Genomic DNA, 22,098 nt, shown 5'->3' on the forward strand with positions numbered 1-22,098 from the left:
ATATTTTGAAGGAGAACAGTTTGTATCAATATACTGAACCTCTAGTTTCTTTCGTTAGAATTCATTTTACATTGGATCTAGTCGTCATACATACCATATAATAAATTGGCTTCTGCGCAACTTTCTTTGCATGCCTTGGTAAAATGTTGAGATATTAGCGTTTTACGAAAAAGTCAATTTTTGCTGTTTTCAAAAATGTTGGGATAAACCCAACCGCCTATGTTTTTTAGTTGATTTAGTACAGATATTACCCAAATTTAACGATTTTTCCCTCTCGCAGGTTGATGGGATTGACGGTATTGTAAACATCATCAAGCCACAATATATTCAATAGAGTTATGTAAATATAAGGACCTTCGCTCTTTTTAGTTTTTATTTGCACCAAGTTCTACTACTAGAGGCTAATTAGTTCTCATGTTAATAATCCACCAAACATTATGACTACTGAGGATTTGATTTATATAAGAAGCCCGCTTCAAGATGTTGATTACAATACGCCTCGATAGTGGTGTGTCGAGGAGGCCGGGAGGGCTGATATGAGCCTTTTGTCTGTTCTATACCTTTCCTCTATTCACCAGCTCATAACCAACAATCAACCAGATAATTGAGAAAGGATGTGCTATGTGTGGTGATTGGCTATTCAAGTATTAGTAGTGTTTGAAGTACTAATGTATGTCTCATGTGATGATCATAACTTCAGCTGTATCTTGTACCTATCTAATCTATTACGTCTCTCATATATTGTCTTTTATTTCTTCTTTTCGAGTCCTATACTGCCATTCTACACCCGCCTTCAGCTGAATCAACAACGATGGTGATAGTGAACGTCTTAACACTCACACATTCTCAAACGCGGTCTCAGCGGGAACCTACAAAAATGCCATCGTGCACGCGATTACGAATCGGTCACGTCCGAAAGTCTATCCTTGATCCTAGAAGCCTAGGTCCATGCCTTCAGCTGGACCAATTAAGACCGGGAACCCTATCGATATAAACGATCCCACTCTCTGCCAGAATTCAAACCGCGCACTGAAAATTTAATATCAGACTCACGGTTCGCGCAACCATTCAAGAACACACGTTACAAAATCACGTCAGCGCACAAACGTTAGAGCCCCTCGCGATTTTCCAAGCAGCCTACGAACTCGCAAACATGATTACACCCCGGTGATAAGGTGAAAATCTCAGCACTCATAAACTTACCAACACGATCTCAAGTGTCAACCTACAAACTCCCGCGCTCGCGCCATCATGAATCGGGATCGTCCGGAAGTATCTATCCTCGGTACAAACAATCTAGGTCCTTGTTAATTATTAAAAAAAATAATAAAATTGAAAAATAACTACCATATCCACTAGACAAAACGTTCCATGGCGACATGACCGGAAACTCTAGTGATATGGGGTAACTCTCTCCCTGTCAGAATGTGATCCGTACACCGAAAACTAAAGATCAGAATGACGGTCCGTGAATATATAAATCGCCGCAGGGTTTCAAAATCCAATTTATACACGCGAAGTCACATACACGCGAGCACACGGGACAAACACGTCAACATACGAACGCTTAAGCCCTTCGCGATCATCTACGCACACCTATGCCCGCGATCGCGTAAACTTGATAACACTGCGGCAATTGTGTGAACGTTTTAGTACTTACGAAGTTACAAACGCGATCTCAAACGCAAACCCGCAAATGCGCGATCATGAATCGGTCACGTCTGGAAATCTTTAACCTTTATTCTAGCAATTTAGGTCCATACATTCAGTTGGACCAATCAAAAAAAAAATAAAGCTCATATCCACTAGACCACGCGTTCTACGACGACATGATTGGGATCTCTAATGATATGGAAGAGCCCACTTCCTTCTGGAATCTGAACCGTACACAAAAAATTAAGTATCAGATTCACGGTCCGCGCGCGATCATTCTAGAACACACGCGAATATGCGAAAGGCACACGGTTATGAAATAGAATTTATGCACGCGAAGTTACACGTTAGCACACGCGACATACAAACGCACACGCGATCGAGCACATTAACGTACAAATATTCGAGCCCTTCGCGATGATACACGCGATTCCGAGTCCCTACGCCCGCACATGCCTGAACCGTACAAAGAATATCACATTCAGAATCACGGCCCGCTACAATTGGCCTATTGCAGTGTTTTATTGGGCGACATTGCCTGTCTCGTCTGCAAATTGTAGTATGTGATTCTGACGGGGAGCCCTTCCGAGAACCTAGCTCTACAGCTCCAGTAGGACAACTCTCGAAAAAAAAAAAAAGATATTACCCAAATTTAACGATTTTTCAATGATAAACCCACACGGACGTTTATCATTGAATCACGGTTTGCCTCTATGTATACTTTTTTAATAAAATTCAACTATTTTTTGAGTAAATATTGCAAGGTATATAAAAATGTCGTACATGCCATTTTTGGTGATGTATACATGAGTCTGATATTTCCTCTGGCAGAAACGGTATTTATTGGTAGGTGCCCTAATTGAAGATAACGTTATATTTTTATGTAAAAATTCTCACAATTTTGAAACTAAATTATTTGAGAGTTGGTGCGTGCGCCCTAAAATAATATTCATGTTGTTCACAGGTTTCTTTAGTTTAACATGAAAACCACAAAAGTTATATAAATAATACTGTTTTCAAATAATTTCCTAAAGCATACTTTTGGACTTCCCGTTCAATGGAAAGTATGAAAGGTAGAGCTTGCGCGTATTCAACAAACTTGTCTAAATGTATTGTTCTAAAACTTTACTGAAGATGGTCAAGCTCTATCTCGAACCATTAAAAAGTTCAGTCTTAGATCTTGCTAAAATTAGAACCACCCTAGCTTCTTTTCGAACGAACAAAAAAGGGCCTTGCAAAGTACAACAATTTTCGTAAACAGTTGTTTAGTAGTGCCGGTACTGAAATAATAAAAGTACTAGGGTGGTAGTTATTTTTGTGATGTTGGAATTTTGTACATTCCCGGTCAAAAAATGAACCAAGGGTATCAAAAAAATGTGGGTAAAATTTGAGCGAAATTGGACAATTTTAACACGTACCCCAAAGCGATTGAAGTTTGATATGGGAAATACATGTATTTTTTCCTACTTTTTATATGAAAATTCATAATTTTTTTTCAATGTTATCGAAAAATTTTGAAACTTGGTAGAATTTCATAATTATATTTATTGTGACGTTATTTTGCGTATATTTTGATAAATGTTTTAAGATATTTGTAGTAATTTTTAGGTTGAAAAAGCCTGTTAAATGACAACGACAGAAATATTGCCACGGATTCCTAATTTTGTATCTCTTGAGCGGTGGTCCTGATAAATCAAGATCGACTTGTCTGCAATGGAAAGAAAATTCTTTGGTGCTACTCACTAATGTACTAATACTAATGTACATTCTGACGAAGGTGACTTCCGGAATGAACGAGCATTCGGTACGCATTCCAAAGGTATGCTCGTTTTGACCAGTAATTCAGCTCGCTGGGATCCTTCGGCTATATTGTGCTATAATTTCTGCTCCAAGAGTCAGATTCTTTTGAAAATTTGGGGTACATCAAAAATCTAATCGAAATTGTTGACCCAATGTAGTGCATATAACCCTTTAAGTCTTTCGCGGTGACCGGAAGCCGCCTAGGGTTTACGTCGACCTTTGGCACCGACTCGTTAAAACCATTATCCATATTGTGAAACTGCGGGACACAACGAGTCTCAACGGTGCGTATTTTCCATTTTCTATGTTTTTTTTTGCATTCAAAAGGACTAAAAATCCGCCCAATAAAATCTAGGCCCCCTGCACAACACGGTTTTACGCGATTTTTTAAGTATTTTCAATTTTGTTTCTTATAAAATTTCTTCAAAACTTTATTTTTGCCAGAAATCTTCCCGGAAATAGGCTATGATTTCGAATATGTTTCTCAAATCAAAAATAAATAAAAACTCCTTGAAATAACCCCTTAAATTTTCTTGAATTCCCTTCAAATTAGTTGGAAATTGCGTTTCGATTTTGTCTCATCAAAATCCGACAACAACTTAGTGACAGGACTAAGCTAGTGCCGGATTGGCGCTAACTCCGAAAAACGAGAGCATTGTTTGTGTTTCTAAGCACATTGATAATTCTGCGTGATGTCCCGCAAGAAACAGAGTTCTGATTAAGCCGATGAGAATTAATGAAGTCTAAATTTTCATCAGACATTTGCCGAGAACGCCAAAAAATATTCCAGGGCACCTCGGTATTTTTTTTTCGGAAATTTCCCTCAGGATTCATTCAATCTATTTTAGCTGTTGTGTGTCGATATCTAAAAATTCTCTTTTAACGAATCGACAGGGTACCGGGCTGGTACTCGCAACATTGAAATTCTCATAACTATGGCACTTTTAAATCGGTTTGGATGTTTTAGACTTGGAAGCTTATTTACTTTTGGATTCTGATAGAAAGAACAGAATAAGCGCATCTTCTACATCCGGAACTGAAACATGCCTCCGTAATCCTGGATTTTCGGGAGCCGGGATGAATTCGTCTGGCTAAATTTTACACAGACTAGCGGTGGATGAGTTCCTGAATCCAAAACGGTCATGAGTCCAAATATGATCATAGTTATGACCATTCAAGTTTTGCTGGTAGCAGGGTACCACGTCTCGGCTTGTTATGGGGTAATAAAAATCTTCTCTTTGCACCCTTTATTGAATTATAGATTTAACGCCCAAAAGCTAAACTTGCTCTAAGATATTAATAAATATTAATTTCTAGTCATAGAAAGAACAATGGGATTTTATGAATTGAAATCTGAAATCTCTCCCCTATAGAACACATAACGGTTAAATTGCCCCAAACTTTTCCGTAAGCTTAATTGCAAACGGTCATCATCTTTTCTTTTATTTCTTCATACTTCTTAATGATACACGAAATTACCTCCAACTTGCATAACATCCTCCATCTGAAATTCATAATATTTTAAGCATAATTTACAGTAGTACAGGGTAGTTAATTGGTTCCTCTAGTTTATTTTAATGACAGGATGTATCACCTGGATTTTGCATTTTTCGGCAAATAAACGTCGCACAGTGGACCAGAAGCCTCTTCGGTGAATAAAGCCTGTAGTGGTCTGGGTATGTATCCTGAAGGTTAGCAAACTTTAGGACAGTATATTGGGTATAAATGAGTATTATTTTGACTATTTTGGTTTTTTTTTATCTAGATAAGTAGCAAAATGGCACCGATTTAGATTAGTTATATCTTGATTTAGATTTTTAGATCAGTTAGTTTTTGACATACATAAAAACGCCCACGCGATCGAACACGTTAACGCACAAACGCTCGAGCTCTTCACGATGATACACGCGATCGTGAAGTCCATATGCTCGCACATATCTGAACCATAAATGAGTATCACATTAAGAATCACAGCCCGCTGCAATTGGCCGTCTCGTCAGCAATTGTAGTGAGTGATTCTGACGGAGAACCCTTCCGAGTTCCTAGCTTCTATAAGTTCAGTAGGACAACTCCCGGATTTTTTTTCTAAGAAAAAACCATACGAAAGTATATACATATATGTATATGAAAATCTGGGATAGATGGCATCTGTTTTCTCTCGAGACGTAAAAAGACACTTACAAAAAGCATTAAAATTCCAGAATCTGCAATACGACACACTAAAAACGCATAAAAAAGTCTTCAGCTTCATTCCGCAAATATATTAAATTCCTTTATTTCCTACGCAATGCGACGGCTGGTGTTATAAAACTTTAGCGCGACCGCTAAAACGTTATTCATTTTTGGTTTCTTAAAAATCCACATTTCGATCAGGTGCAACCCGAAGAACTCGAGCAACCGTACTCCAGAACTAATATCCCATTAATTTGTACAGTCCTTCCGACGAAAAACCAGCGTACGACGAACGCCCGCTCTTATATTTCTCCGGCTGCCAGGGAAAGTAATGTAATCTGAAATATTCGAAGCAGTTGGTTGCTACCCTACCCGTCACTGCTGAAATGGCGCACTTCCATACCCCGTCCCCGTCCGGTTTTGTACTGTTTCCGTTTGTTTCGTTTTGTGCAGCCCCGTCCTCTCTTGTCATGATTTGTACGGATTGCCAAGCGCACATGGTATGTTCGAAGAAATTCCCCCATCTTCGAAGAAAGTACTTGCTCAGCTCAGCACTGGGTTTAGTCGGATGACTCTCTAGGGGAAGGGTAGGCAGGCACAGCACAGTTATGAAACTTGCTCAAGGGTGAAGGTGAGTTCCACGCCGAACCCCGGTTGTCAGTGAGAGGCGGGTGAAACCGAAGGAGGCAAAGTTTGATTGGATTTAATGTTTTATGCAGTTCCGTTCGCATCTGTATTGATTCCCGCCAACAAGTTATGAACAACAATCTATCAATCCCCGTGTTCGTTCAACGTTTCGGTTGACTTTGTAGGGAATAATTTTCACTACCTAGCTATGGCGTAGAATTGCGCTTTTAGAACCCAAGTCGAGTCGCTGTTTGAAAAGCCTTAGACTAGACTGCAATTAAGATGTTTTCACGCCGACACGAAACGAGAAACCATTGGGATTAATTCGAGCGCTCTCTTAATTAAAACCCATTCAAGCACAAACTGTAGTCCCTCTCCCCCTTCCCGCGCGATACAATTAAGTATGTGTGTCCACTGGCTAGCGCTCAGAGCACAGTCACAGTCATCGTAAATCGGATCTTTTATTTTCTGTTTGCGAGAAAGATGGAAGATTCCGTCATCGGTCGCGGTCGAATAATCGGCCAGTCATGTCAATGAGTAACACGCTTATTCGCTCGCCCTCGTTCGCTTTGTTTTCTTCGATTCGGAGGAGCTCAAACTTATCATCTCTCATTCCAGTTGACTACCACCCTGACCTGTGAACGTCGTCGTCGTAGTCGCAGTCGTTGCCGTTGCTGTTTCAATCTTTCATTAGTGGAAAGACCCAAGTCATTTAGCCTCAGCGAGTGAGTTTGCTTTGCACACAGAGAGATAGACAGATAGATAGGTAGATAGATCGGCACGGCACAAACAACGGCGGCAAAAAATGTGCGCGCTCGTTTTGTTGCGAGATCTGCGCACTCTGGCGCTACTGCGGCGGTTTGTGTCTGTCCCGAGGCGAAATCGCTCCGCTGCGGTGTGCTGGTGTGCGCTGTGCTGCAACCGGTCCGGTGCGCCGCTGTGGTGTACGGTGCTGCTTGTATCACAGTCGCTGCGGGCCCCGAGGGGTCCACCTCGAGGTTGCCGCGGCTCATGTGAACGACGGAGTCCACGGAATTGTTAGTGTGACGCTGCTGGTTTGGATTAGTAATAAGTTATGACATGATACGGACGGACAAGCTTTGGCTTTATAGAGAGAATGGCGCTGAATGGTTTCGTGGAAATGCAAAATTGTGCATATCGAAAGAAGACTTGGCTTGGCCGATGGCTCGGTTATGCTGCTTCCTTCGAGGTTATAGGTTCGAGGGGCTAGGATTGGGGCAAATTTGTTTGAACGGGATAATGGTTCGGGGCTCACGAGTGACTTGCTTGTTATACTGTCAATTAATTTTCTACTGAATGATAAGTTATTATATGTATGTCTGATTCCAACTTGAATAACAAAATTGGAATCGGATTTCGATGCTTATCATGCAAATAATCGTGCAGTTACAAATTTCTGTTTAATTTCGGTACCAAATATGGGTACATGAAACACTGATTTACCATTATTATTTATAACAAATAGGTTACACTGACACTGCGTTGAAAATTAATCGAACTCTTCTAGTCTGTTCTAATAATTGTGAATATGATCAACTACGCCGTTTAAGCTGACGTCCCATGATACAAAATGACGAAGTCGGCGTTTAATTTAGTTTAATGATTTCTGCAAGGTTTCTTCATTCTACGATTGTACTGTGAATTAGAGATCAACTCTAACAAGTTTCAAACATATTTAAAAAACATCAAACGTAATAACAAATTATGAGTTACATTGACTTATAAAATGTACTCTTTTCCGTTCAGTTTGAATGATACGGAATAAATGTTTGTTTTCATGTTGTTGTCGTCATTAAAGTATTTTTGCGTTGCATGATTTTGTTCCAACTCGTAGAGTGAAGGGTATTTCTTCTCCATTTTTTTTTAAATAAATCTAACTGAAATATGGCATGATTTTCATAAATGTGACTTTAAAAAAATGTATGAATTTTCATACAAAATATAAAAAATGAAATTCGAATTCACTTGAAAAAATCTTCTTTTCTAAAGTGGCTTTTAATTGTCTGCTTTGAGTAAAACATGCGGTTGCCCGGCATTTTCAGTCTCACTACTTCAAGGGTCCGTCACTGAATCCGACACGAAGGTCCACATTCTCGCACTATTTATGGATTTTCATACAATACTTTAAACTGGCGCGGAGAGACAAAACATCCAACGCATTTTTCATTCAAAAAGTGTAAAATAAAAACACGAAAAATAGCGTTTTTCGTTTGTCTCCAGCAGGCAAAGTTATTTCTAATAACGCTTTGATATTTTTTTCAACCACTAAAGACATCGGCCACGATACCAGCATGTCAGGAACACGGTGCTACTAACGTTCAACAAATTTGCCAAGGCGAACATTCATTTCACAAAACAACTTGAAAAACGTGCTTGATTGTGACACCGTTAACATCCCTATTTATATGGATAATGGATACATCGAAGTTATATTACATGATCTGGCACCACGTACTTGCAAAGTGGCCATTATAAGATTCATGTCGTATTTCGAAGAAGTGGAATCCATTACGGAAGACACGTGGAGGAACTACTTTCCAGATATATCAAATGGTGTTTTTGTGATGAGAATGCAGGTAAACCTTACCCTGCAGTACAAAATAGCAGGGGGTGATATTATTACACAACGAACTGTTTGTACATATTAAGGACAAACTAATAAGGCACATTCCGGGCAACGGGACAACCCTGCCCAACAACTGCTGAGGAAAGTACATCTACAGAAGAAAATGTCAACACTCAGTCTCCAACATCATTCCTTGAACCACAAACAGGCTGCTGTTCAAGCAATAATTACAACTGCAAAAGCCATGTCAAGGACAAACTCAACAGCCAGTACCATCTGTGAGAAAGATACCAGTAATTACGGAGCGTTCGTGACTCGAACCCGAAAGGGAAAGAAGTTAGGAAGAACAGCTACAGTAACCACGATCATGACACGGACATGTGCGACGAAGACAGAGATATGAATGACCATCAAGATAAAGTTGGTGTGGATGCAAATGTTTCCCCGACGCGTAAAAAGATATCCGCGCACAATGCAAGTCGCGCGTGTGGGATCAGACAGACTATAATCTTTTATTTTTATTTTTTGCATCTTGTAAATATATAAAAGCCCCACGGTTCCTTGAAACTAATGCTTTGAGCCGTGCCAAATGAACGAATAAAATCAAACAAAATAACATTTCGGCTAAACTTCGCTGTGGACACCAAGTTTCTAGCATTTTTTTCTGAAGAAACATTTCTTTATAATTATTTCTAGGAGGATAGGTTACCAAAATTATGCGAATTGGTGATTTCAAAATTATGCGATCTCGAATGTAGAAAACTGTTTTCAAACATTTATTTCATTTTTCTTGACTTTAAAAATGTAAAGTTTGGGAACGAGACTTCGTATACAAAATCTAATCAGACCATTTAATCCAGCACTCCAATGCACTAGAAATTGCCATTTGGTCACTTTTATTTTTCATTTTTTTAATTTTACGGGGTGGGATTTTTTAAAATAAAGCAAAAAATCTCCAATCCAGATTTATCGACAGTGCAGATATATTTGCTACAACACTGCTCATTTTTTGAGGTCATTGAACTCGTTTGCTTCTTCCATTTTCAGAAAACGGGTATAAACCCATCGTTTTTGGGATTTGCTTTCCCGCTCATGGTGCTGGTTGTTTATTTGGAGGTTCTGTACACCGTTTTAGGGGTTTTGGCAATAGTCATTATCACCTAAATAATGAACGGTAGCCACAAATTTGGCGCCCGTAACGGTATTGAAGACTTTGTGCTGGATATGATTTTCAAGTAGGGGTTAACCGCTACTTGGGATCTAGTGTTTACCTGCCTTGTAGACCCTGATTAACAGTGCGACCTAGGTGCGTATACCGGAAATTTCGTGCATAAATAAACAAAGTAAACAAAACAAATAAATGAATACTTTTACCTCGTTTATTTCCTCCAAATCTTGCTGCTGTTCGCTCTCACTGCTAATCCGCGACTGCTGGCGACGGTTTCTTTCGGCTGGGAATACGACAACCGAGTTCTGGTATGTAGTTAGCTGCTCCGGCAGCGGTCCTTTACTATTAGCTAGGGAGGTGAGCTTTGCTCCTTCGTTGAAACCTCCCTGCACACGGCGATAGCGAATTATCGCCGGATCTATTCGCTTCCCGTGAGAAATCCCACTAGTCACCGTAGTGCACTTTCCAGAGGTACTTTTGGCCGACCTGCTTCGCTCTCCTTGCCGGTCAGCTGTGAAGGAGAGCTATGCTCGTTCGCCTGATCCTTTACAGCGAGGGCGAAAAGACTTCTTATGGGTCCTTTATTTTTAGCCGGGAAAGCGAGTGGCTCCTTGGCGATTAGCTTCCCTATTTCGGCGACCCTATGCCTAAATTCCTGCGAAAGTGCCGAGCTACGGTTCGGCACTTTCGCAGGAATGCTCGTCTGTAAATTAAATTCACACGCCATCGCTTTCGCTTCATCATAACAAACAACATAAAAACACCGCTCACGTCAGCTATCAGTGAACAGCATAGTCAGCAGTTTTTCCCCAGTAAGAGAAGAATTGTGACCTATCTAACACCATGTTACTTATACTGAAATAAACAAAAAATGTATCCTACCTATCTGGACGAATTACAACGTTCATGTATACCAAATCAAACAAAATTTATACAAAAGCAGTGTGCTGAACAGTGGTGAGATATATTATAATAACAATACACTCTACGAAGCGTATAGTCAAACATGGGTGTTTTTCCACTCAGTGCTAAATCCCTGGCGGGTTACAGATTGTCAGCGATGATTCACTCATAGCAGATTCTGTCCATGGTTTTTGGTAGCGAACCGTTTAACCATGAACGGGCAGATAGGAATCTGTTTTTGATAAGTGCAACTCGTTGTCTGTGCAACAGTAGTGCATTGCAGGGAATAATTCAATCCAACCGTATTGTCATCACAAAATCACCATTGAAATACCTAGGAATAAATTTCTCCAAGTAACTTGTATTTTTTTATGTTGGTAAGCTAGTTTATAGTGTCGGATAGTCTATTTAAATTTGTATTGTTCCAGGATTATTTTTACTTCCATTGATGTAAAAAAATCCTCATAAATTAAGACAAGGAGGGTCACGGTTTGCGAGATACCATTACCAAATCGATTTTCTGTACGTGAACTAGTTCACAACTTTATGAACATTATTCATAAAACCAAAGGTTAAATCGTGATTTTTTTCATAGTTTTTGGAACAGTATTCAGAGTGCGACTATGCGACGTAAACTGATTCATAATTTGTTACATCTTCAACATGACAAATTCGAACGTGAGCTCATGAATAATATATCACGATACCGTGCATATCAATCACGAAAAACGTGATTAAGATCCTGAAATCATGAACACAAATCACTACTGGTGACTAAAATATCAAGATAACGTGAATGAAAATTACGGAAATCGTGACTGAGATACTGAAAAAAATACTGGAAGAGTAAAATTAAAATCGGTTCAAGATGAGTACCCTGAGTGACTCCACAGTGGTTTGCGAAAGAACATGTCTTACAGTTCCCTATGTTTACTGACATTTCACGCCGTATAAGACCTAAGCCAGTCCAAGAGAGAGAGAGAGAGAGAGAGAGAGAGAGAGAGAGAGAAGCGAGCCTATCAAACTTAACAAAGATTAGTTCATGATAAACTTTGACGAAGGCTGTGGGGAAGTCGGTATAACAATAAAGATGTTTAATACTAGGTTCGTAGAAGTCGATTGATTTGACATGAAGCCATGTTTGGATTAAGATATGTGGGGTAATGAGTCTGTTTTCACCATGTTTCTATTATCACCTTATCCAGTTGAAGCCGTTGGTTAAAGCAGAGTCTGGCGGCAATTGGGGTACTCAATTCGAGTGTTCATCCCGGTCAAAACCGAGCGTTTTGGCGTTTTTCGGGGCATTTGTGTAATAATAATTGGTTCTTGACAACTTGCTAGTTTATACGCATTTCAACGATTGTAGGCCAAGTAATTAATGAATTAGTAATAGGCACTTTATTACCCTAGTTTAATTATGATGAGTAATGAAATCAAGAATGATCATTTCGAACAACTTGGATACTGATCATAATAAAGCTATCCCTGTACAGTTCACGACAGATGTTTTAACACTAGGAAAATATGATTTATGACACGTATTAAGCTGTACGCACACGAGGCGACAGTACACACGCCACAAAAAATATTCATTGTGGATTTTGTTCTAACTATTCCAACGCAGCAACAGCAACAGCGTTGCAATACGTAGAACAAACTCCATAGTGAATATTTTCGTGGCGTGTGTCCTGTCGCTTTGTGACCGAACAGATTTAGGGAAATCTCAAGATTGTAGAGAGCTATTGAACAGGTTTGGTAATGGTGTCAATGGAGTATTCGAACAGCTTTTTCAGCACGACGGAAGAAATGCTAAAAGGTTCGGTAATTTAAGGGGATCCTCTTATATAATTGTGGCAAAAAGTACCTAATGTTTAATACTTTTCTGAAGTAGTAAAATGATACGTGCGCTATTCTGCAAAATGTTTATTAAGGTTTCATCTATAAAATAAAAATTTTCGAGTGTAAGGTGTCAAAAATATCGTCCAAAATGGCGGTTTTCTCTGAACAAGACTTTTCGAATCTGCGAGCATTCTCGTTTTTGAACCAATCAACTTCGGGTTTTTCCCGCCCAAAAGAAGACAACATTCTCGTGCGCTGTAACCTACAAAATTGCTGAATTTTGATCATTAACGTTTTTTACAGTCGGCCGGTGGAAAAATCATGCGAAAAAACGATACTTTATTTTCAAGTCAAGGTCGGTTTTCAAAACACCTTCTGCTGAAGCCGCCATTTTGGACGCTATTTTTGACACCTTGAAACCTTAATAAGAATTTTGCAGAATAAAATACGTGGCTGTCATTTTACTCCTTCTAAAAAATTATCAAACATTAAGTACTTTTTGCACAATTATATAAGAGGACTTATATCAATCTTCATTTCGTTATATTCTGAATTGCACATATTTTGTCGTATGTAATTTTAAATGTACATTCATTTGATGGCATTGTAAGGGAACACGTATCCGCCGGTTGATGCCAATCGAGCAGACATTTCTTTAGACTGAGCAAACTAATTTATTTGTTTTAGTGTTTATTTGACCAAGTAGGAAAGGAAACGAATCCACTGGGTCTTTAATGCATGTGGTAAATGCGCATTGTCTTGTCTGAGTGAATGACTTGAATTATGTATGAGGGTGGAGAATTGACAATTCGCAAGATCAATTCAAATCCAATTACCAATTTGCGGCAATCATTTCAACACAAACAACAAATGTTTTATGGTCATATTTAATGGTTTACTTTTAGTCCATTAACTCATCAGTCAATTATACTAGCTAAGAATAAGTACGTACTATTTGAAAACGAGGGGTGTTTGATTCTTACATGATGTTAATATCGTTTAGGAACGCAGCATTTATATTTTTCTGTTTCGCATCTTCATTGTAATATCGCAACGCTTGTGATTATACCAATAAGGATCATTTATAAATTCTGCCACGCTATTAGAAGGAAGAGATATGACTAATTGTGACATAAATGGGAGGGTAGCACGTCATGTGCTTTGACGCAATCGGCCGTTTTACGCACGATTGCGCCATGTATATAGGAAATTCCATAGAAAATGAGCACTTTTGCGAATAGCGGCATTAATGTGCTACTACAAAATGAAGGAAAAACTAAAATCATTTGATTCGTATTAGACCAAGGGGAAAAAAACGTGGTAATCTGACAGAGAGTTAGTGTTGGGTAATGTTTGCGTGACATAATTTATGAATGTTCCACAATACCACTTTTAAACTCATTGTTTACGGTCCATTTTACATTGTCGACAACACTCCCGACAGCCGGCTGTCCGGAGTTCAAGTTGTTTTCGATGAAACAATCTCGATAAACGATTACCCAGAGTTTAAACACCTAGAGCATTTACGTATCCTACAGTCAATAAACTATTCAAACATCTCATGCACGAAAGTATATTCTCAGTCGCATCGCTTGCTTCAAGCGAATCCTGACTAACAACCCATCCACTACCCAATCCGTGGTACTTGTGGGAGTGTCACTGAGTCGGAGCCTTCCGTTAAGTAAGTACCACATCGACACTTCCTTTCTCATCCCAAGTTACGGTGAAGATGGTCGTGGCCCGCAATGGTGGCTCTCAGGCGAAATTCTCGCTTGGACTGGATCAATTGTTATTCCCAAACAATGCTCCTCAAGTAGTCTGGCTGGAAATGAGAGTCATCAGTCTGCAATCTACGAAGTATACCGTGCTTACGCAACGCAACGCAACGCAATTATATAAGAGGACTTTCTTAAAACATGTATTACTGACCATGTAAGTTGTAACGAAGTGATGAGATCCAATAAGAGAAAGACGATGAAAATGACTTTTCAGTCAAAATAAAAATAAAATAAATCTTACTGACCATAATTCTTCTGAACAGAATATTCAGCTAAATCTGTTGTTTGCGAAAGTTGACTTTTGAATAATTATCATGGACTGTTACGCCCTATGCAAAACTACAACGTTAGAAATTTAATAGATAGATTCTATAGATAAGAGATAGATTATACGGATGATTTTAGATCAATTTATTGCTTTCGACAAAGTTGTAGGGGACATTCCCCGCCTTGTCTGAAGTTGTGGTGAGTGATTTTTACAGAGACCGCTTCCGAAAATACAGCTCTGCCGCGCCAGCTAGACTCTTAAAAAATATTGTTATAGGCAGTTACAGGCAAATCATTTTCGACTGCAAAAAAATGATCTAAGGAGGGGTCTGCTCTGAAGTCGACAAGTTACTCTAGGTTATCTGATAAACATAACTTTGGCTGGTCCTACTAGCGGCATTCGGGATATATGCCCAGCACACTGCAGTTTGTTGTGCTTTATCAACACAGATTTTTCTCTCAAACAGCTCACTACCTACTTGAGCATGCCTCTGCAGGCTACGGGACTATAGCTTCAACAAGACTTTTTACCTCGTGATCAATGTAGTTACTATATTTACCTAGTGTTTCAAGATATAACTCGTCAATATCGTCGTATTGTACTACGTCCATTTCTATCGCAGCTGTATTTTTTGTCTCATCAGAGTTTATAGTCAATTCCAATCCCTCTTTTAAAAGATACAAACGCCTCTTCGGCTGCTCTGTGGTCGACGCCACTGGGGCTCAAGTTTTTTTTCGCAAAGTCATGAAGCTTGAGGGATAATTTTTCATTTCTGGTCACATCCAAAAGATTGCTGTCATAGAAGACCACTATAGGATTGGCTACTTCTAGCTTATTTCGAATGAGGTTGGTTTTTCACGTTCGTTTTGACAGTTACGCTTGTAGTGTAGCCTCAAACCCCAAACAAGGAATCCATCTAAATTAAATGCGTTCGGTGTCATCGTGGTTTATGTATCTTCCTAGTGCCGAATCTGTTCTGATTTCTTCATACTACTCTCGGCATCGTCGAATGATTCGAATTTTTGTTGGTCTGCAGTTGGCAAATGTTTGATTTCTGATAGACCTAGAATATTGCTAATCCGACAAACTTTCTTGAAGCATCACTGATGCGATGGTCAGACAGGCATCGCTCTGGCTACCTACCAATAAATTCTAGTGTTAGTCATTAAGCTGTATGATATTCAGGGATCTGTACAAAGTGACTAATCTTGGGAAATTTCATTTTTTCGGTTTCCAAGAGAATTTTGGAACTTAAGGTAATGAGCCTTCCCATTTGAGGCCGAGCAGTATCTGCCACCTTTGTTCGATGCATTGGCTCAAATGGTACAGCGATAATCGGAGCACTCGGTTCGAGTTTTCGTTGCGTCCAAACACTAGATTTTCTTTGCTTTCAAGCCATTTTTGTTGTTATTTTGGTTCTTAAAAACGAAGCAAAAATGTTCATGTCAATTTATACGGGTAATTTATGCGCCTATTTTGTTTCTCCCTAATTCGAACAAAATAGGTTCTTTACCCAATGTTTACGTTATTCTCACAGGTCATAAAAGCTTCGAAATTTGCCACTAAATTGGTAAACATTTTTTCGATCAAATAATGCCAAAATATGAGCTGTTTCACTCAGTAGAATGGAAATTATTAAAGTTCAAAATGTTTTACGCCTTATCCGTTAGAAGTTTCGTTATTTCGTTAGTGATACGAGTCTTGCACACTTTGAAATTTATTAAACAAATACTGAACATTTTTGTGATAAAAAAATGCAGAAAACGATTCGTTTCACTCAGTGCAATGGAAATTACTAAAATTCAAAATCTTTCAGGTATTATCTGTTATATTTCACCTGGAGAAACTAAATTTTACTGTTATTTATAATGGTCACACAATTTCAAATCCATTACAAAATCGAGAGTCGATTACGCTCAACTTCTCACGCCAAATTAAATTAAGTTCGATTTTTGTGTGTTTCGAATTCATCTCGTCAGTAACTAGCACCAACTAGGTGTGCAGTTAGACGATGTATTTAAATTAGTATCCAAATTAGCATAAAAAAATCTAAACACTTCACATGACACATGTGAACGTCTAAAGGAACTGACTTGTCCCGAGTGATGTCCCGGGAAGCAAATGCAGTAGCTCTGGCTTGCTGATAAGAAAGTGAAAACGAACTCTTGTCTTTTGGCTAGGCATTATGCAATATTCATTCTCACACTACCTTTCCGCCGAAAATTTCCAAAGGAAATTTCTCCAATTCAAAACGGCTACAGAGTAACCGGATAAATTGTAGCAGATAACGTCTATGAATCTTTTTTCCCTGCTACAATGACCGCATTCCGTGCAGAGAGCAACCATCTTGCTACCTGATGCTCATACGTGACATACGTTGCTCGGGCCATCGGGCAGATCATCATTTACTATCAAAGTACCCCTCGGCTGCTCGGTGCTGATGATGAGTCCGGTCCGGTCCGGGCCCGGAGCCGCGCTACTCGCACCGACACGACAGTGCACCAGCCAGTCAGTGTGTCGGACACCGAAGCGAACTGAGATATGTGTGTATTCAAGTTACGTCGTTTTGCCTGTTGGCTCCGGCTGAGCTCGACCGACTGCTGCTGCTGCTGCTGAGCTGAGTTGCCTCGTTCGAGAAGTGGCTCATAAACACATTTCTTTGTGCATGCTTTGATGGTTTTTACCATCATCATCGCCCCTCGTTTGGCCATTGCTGCTGCTGCTGTTGTTGTTACTGGCCCCGGTTGTTTGCCATCGCCGTCGACACACAGCACAGCCAGCGCGCACGGTGGGATGAAAAAGCGGCAAATTGTGAGGGAATGAGTGAGGCATTAGCCTAGAGAGCTGTATGGGAGTGCGATGTTTTGCTGTGTTTCGGTGCTCCGGTGCACAGTTTTCGAGTCGGGCCCGACCGGAGCACTCGCTCGAGCACCGGGCACCAGGCCGGGACACACAACTCGGAGCCGGGTGTACTTTCATTGGCTCATATAATACCCTGTGACGAGGGGGTACACACCGTGCTTGTGTGTCGAGCGGAATCGAGTCACCAGAGAATCTCTTTCGGTCGTCGCATTTTACTGAGCACTCTTGCGTCTCTTTGCCTGCCGGCCTGGCCGGGCCTGCCTGTGCTGTTCCGTGCCGTGCGCTGATTGTAGATGACGAGGTTAGGCAAGTTTTCAGAATATGCGATAACTCTGGCGGTGAACACAGAGTTTTTCGTCCTGCTCCGGCTCATACGTCCGTCCGAGGGGTGTGCATGTGATGGGTGAGTCCATTTATACCACTCACATACTGCCGGCTGTGCTCCTCTGCCCAGAACTCGACTCCCGAGCTCCGCGTGTGATGTTTTGTTGGCATTCTAGCGTGGCAGGACTGGCGAACGAAACGAAACGAAACGAGAATTTCAACGTCAGTTCAATTTTTCAGAGTATTATAAAATAAATATATGGCGTACATGCCGCGTGTCAAGCTCTCGGCCGCCGTCGACGGTACGAAAGAGAATATTTAGTGTGCAGGGTTGGCAGGCAGGCACAAAAGAATACTCAAACGACATACAAACGAAAGAAAAAAAAATAAAAACGGGAGGGAACGGTCGACCGTTTTTCCTCTGCGCTGCTTCCTCTCGGCCGCCGTGGACCGACTACGGAGCGGAAATTGTGTGTACAATGTCAGGGACTTTGTAGGGGATTTTTAATTTGACAGGGTTTAGATAAAAAATGATCGGATGACAGTAACTTATTCCGAACAGCGGGGCGACCATTTCTGGGTGCATAATTTCTGTAATTAAAAGGATCGCCTGCTTGCGATAAAGCTAGCTAGCTGGCCGGGTCGGTCGGTGGTGAATGAACATTTTTCCAATTGTCGCAAGGATAACGAGATTTAGCGCTGGGGACTTTGAACTAGTTATACTATTCGTTTTTTTATATGCGTTGCTGCGTAACCGAACCCGGTTTTATCGAGATGAAGTTTCTCTCTGCTGAATGAAATATTGACCTCAAGTTTCGTTGAAAATAATCAATTGGTCTATCGGTCAAAGTTTTAATTTGATACCTGGCCACTACACCGCTATATTTGTAAGGCTTTTTTGTCTGGTATATTATAACACCAGTTGGATTTAATGTATTATTTTATGAGTGACGGAGATTTATGGGTGAGGCCAACATATACGATTTTCCAATAAATTCTAATCTTCAGAAAATGATTTCTCACATTGAAATGAATGATTAAACGGAACTGATACTGGTAACCAGTTTGAATTGGAAGCTTTCTCCGACCAATTTTCATTCGGTACTTATATCTTCTTTCCTAATTTGATTTCGTTTAGAAACGTCCTCTGACGAGAAGCTTGACTGTTCAATTGTTCAGCAGTCTCGCATCCTTCTGGCATAAAGCTTACTTAGTTCCTTCCGTGCCCAGTAACGTGGTGGCATGCGCGTAATAAGCAATAGCATACTTGTGAATGTGGTTGGTCCAAGCCAGAGCAGCTCCCGCACGTTCGCTTCATCCTTTCTAGTATGTATCAGTCATCAGGAGAATAAAACGTTTCGTTATTTCAATTCGATTTCGTTTCATTTCCCAATTATGCTATGCCCTGGAATTCGGCATTCAATAAAGTTAGTTCGAATTTTCATTCGAACATTTTAATGTTATTATAATTGAGAGTTGCGTTTTTCATTTGGTTTATTTAACGATCACAAATATTATATATATAAAATATAATATATGATAGTATGTGTTGTTTCTTGTAAAACTGGGTTTGCTCAAGGCATAAACGATGCTTTCGGTACTATTACATCTGGGTTAGTTTGCAATAACATTTAGAAGGGCGATATCATCAGTTTGTTTGTTTAGGAGTTTGATGCATAGGGCTTTGAATATGCGGGAAAATACGCATTGTTTTGTCAAAGCGGAATGATATATTATGCACATTATTCTAAGTCTTTGCCCACAATACAATCTGTCAAATAAGAGCGTGATCAAAGATATTTTTTTTATCGTTTTTTTTATTTTTCATTGCAATATTAGGTACATTTATCTTTTCAAAGAAACCTGAGCGATCAGATCCTTTAATTTCTGGACTTAACCTCATAGCTGTTTTTCATTTATAAGTTGGTCTTTTGTGCTCCTACTCTGTCTCATCAGTAGCTGACATGCCGACTTGACTAGCTAGACACACCACTTGTGTGCACGACGATTATTCCGGACTTATATTCGCGAAGTAGTAAAAACGATCGCGTTAAATTCTTCTTTATTATTTATAGGAGCTGAAAAAAAATTGTTCACTGTCGTTTGCAAAATATTCGTTTCAATTTATTTACCAACCAACACGTCTTGGAGTTTCACATTTTACAAACCTAGGATTCCTGAATCAAAGCAACAAACACTAAATCTATAGACAATTTTTGGCAGCCAGTTTTCAAGAGCAATGAAAACTTGATATCACTTCTTCGTGTTGCGTATATTGTACCATTCCTTTATCCGATCCGCCTAACAAAATGTTCCATTTCTTCCTCGATTACTAGCCGGTGCCGTTACTTACATTTAAAAATTTAGAGCTTCCGAAATGTTCTCATTGAGTATATTATGCTATTCCTAGGCTCCATTTTTTGGTTCTCTGATGATTTTTTATTGTTAATTTCATAAATTCAGGAATATGGGTAAACATTTGAATAACTTACCATTTTTCTCGTGTTGAAAATTTCTTGTTGCTTCTTAATCTTGACTGCAACATAGAGGATAATGTACTCGAAATATTACTGCTAGATTCAAAACAACTGTGTCACAGTAGTAAACCCAAGGTGGTTTGGTTTATTTTTATCTCTTAAAGTGTATGTTCATTTACGTCGATTATGGATTTCTGATGATAAATAGAGGAGAAATTAAGTTAGGTTCAACTGTTTTCCAGGCGATAAAATTTTACCGTTGTGCGTTTGCGATCTGTAAAGTGTTCACTTTGTATACAGGATTATTACGGAACAATTTATGTCAACAGCTGATCATATAAGAGAACTACGATAGACGTGAAACTGGAATATGAAGCCTGAAATTTGAAAGCGTAAATCTGAGATGTGTAATCTGAAATCGAAAATATTACTTCTGCATTCTGAAATCATATCATTTCATTTAAAACCCTATATTAAAAATCTCAAAGCAAAATTCTGAAATTTGCAATCTGATGTCTATAATCTGAAAGGAATCGGACAAAGGTCTGAATTGCAAAATCTTAAGATTACTAAATTCTTAAATCTAATATGCACATGAAATTTAAAATTAAATTCAAAATCTAAAATTTAAATAAAATCTGAGTGCTGAAATCTGAAATCCATTATCAAATCTATCGTCCAAAATCAAATCAAATAAAATCTTAATTGAAAATTCCAAGCTCTAAAATCTAAATTCCAAAATCTAGAATCTAAAATTTAAAATCTAGAATTTAAAATTTGAAATCTAAAATCCAAAATCTTAAATCCAAAAACTAAAATCCAAAATCTAAACTCTAAAATCCAAAAACTAAAATCTGAAATCCAAAATCTAATATCTGAAATCTAATATCTAAAATCTTAAATCTAAAATCTAAAATACAAAATCTAAAATCTAAAATAAAAAAACTTAAATCTTAAATGTTAAATGTTAAATCTTGAATCTTAAATCTTAAATCTTAAATCTTAAATCTTAAATCTTAAATCTTAAATCTTAAATCTTAAATCTTAAATCTTAAATCTTAAATCTTAAATCTTAAATCTTAAATCTTAAATCTTAAATCTTAAATCTTAAATCTTAAATCTTAAATCTTAAATCTTAAATCTTAAATCTTAAATCTTAAATCTTAAATCTTAAATCTTAAATCTTAAATCTTAAATCTTAAATCTTAAATCTTAAATCTTAAATCTTAAATCTTAAATCTTAAATCTTAAATCTTAAATCTTAAATCTTAAATCTTAAATCTTAAATCTTAAATCTTAAATCTTAAATCTTAAATCTTAAATCTTAAATCTTAAATCTTAAATCTTAAATCTTAAATCTTAAATCTTAAATCTTAAATCTTAAATCTTAAATCTTAAATCTTAAATCTTAAATCTTAAATCTTAAATCTTAAATCTTAAATCTTAAATCTTAAATCTTAAATCTTAAATCTTAAATCTTAAATCTTAAATCTTAAATCTTAAATCTTAAATCTTAAATCTTAAATCTTAAATCTTAAATCTTAAATCTTAAATCTTAAATCTTAAATCTTAAATCTTAAATCTTAAATCTTAAATCTTAAATCTTAAATCTTAAATCTTAAATCTTAAATCTTAAATCT

General features: G+C 38.4%; 1 protein-coding gene across 6 annotated transcripts in view; it reads left to right on the top strand.

The window, feature by feature from the left end:
- Window positions 1-22,098, top strand: part of LOC131684162 (trithorax group protein osa) — a 513,311-nt gene that overhangs the window by 438,486 nt on the left and 52,727 nt on the right. The gene's annotated exons all lie outside the window — the stretch shown is intronic.

This window comes from Topomyia yanbarensis, chromosome 2, assembly GCF_030247195.1.
Source record: "Topomyia yanbarensis strain Yona2022 chromosome 2, ASM3024719v1, whole genome shotgun sequence".
In the NCBI taxonomy this organism is placed as follows: Eukaryota; Metazoa; Arthropoda; class Insecta; order Diptera; family Culicidae; genus Topomyia; species Topomyia yanbarensis.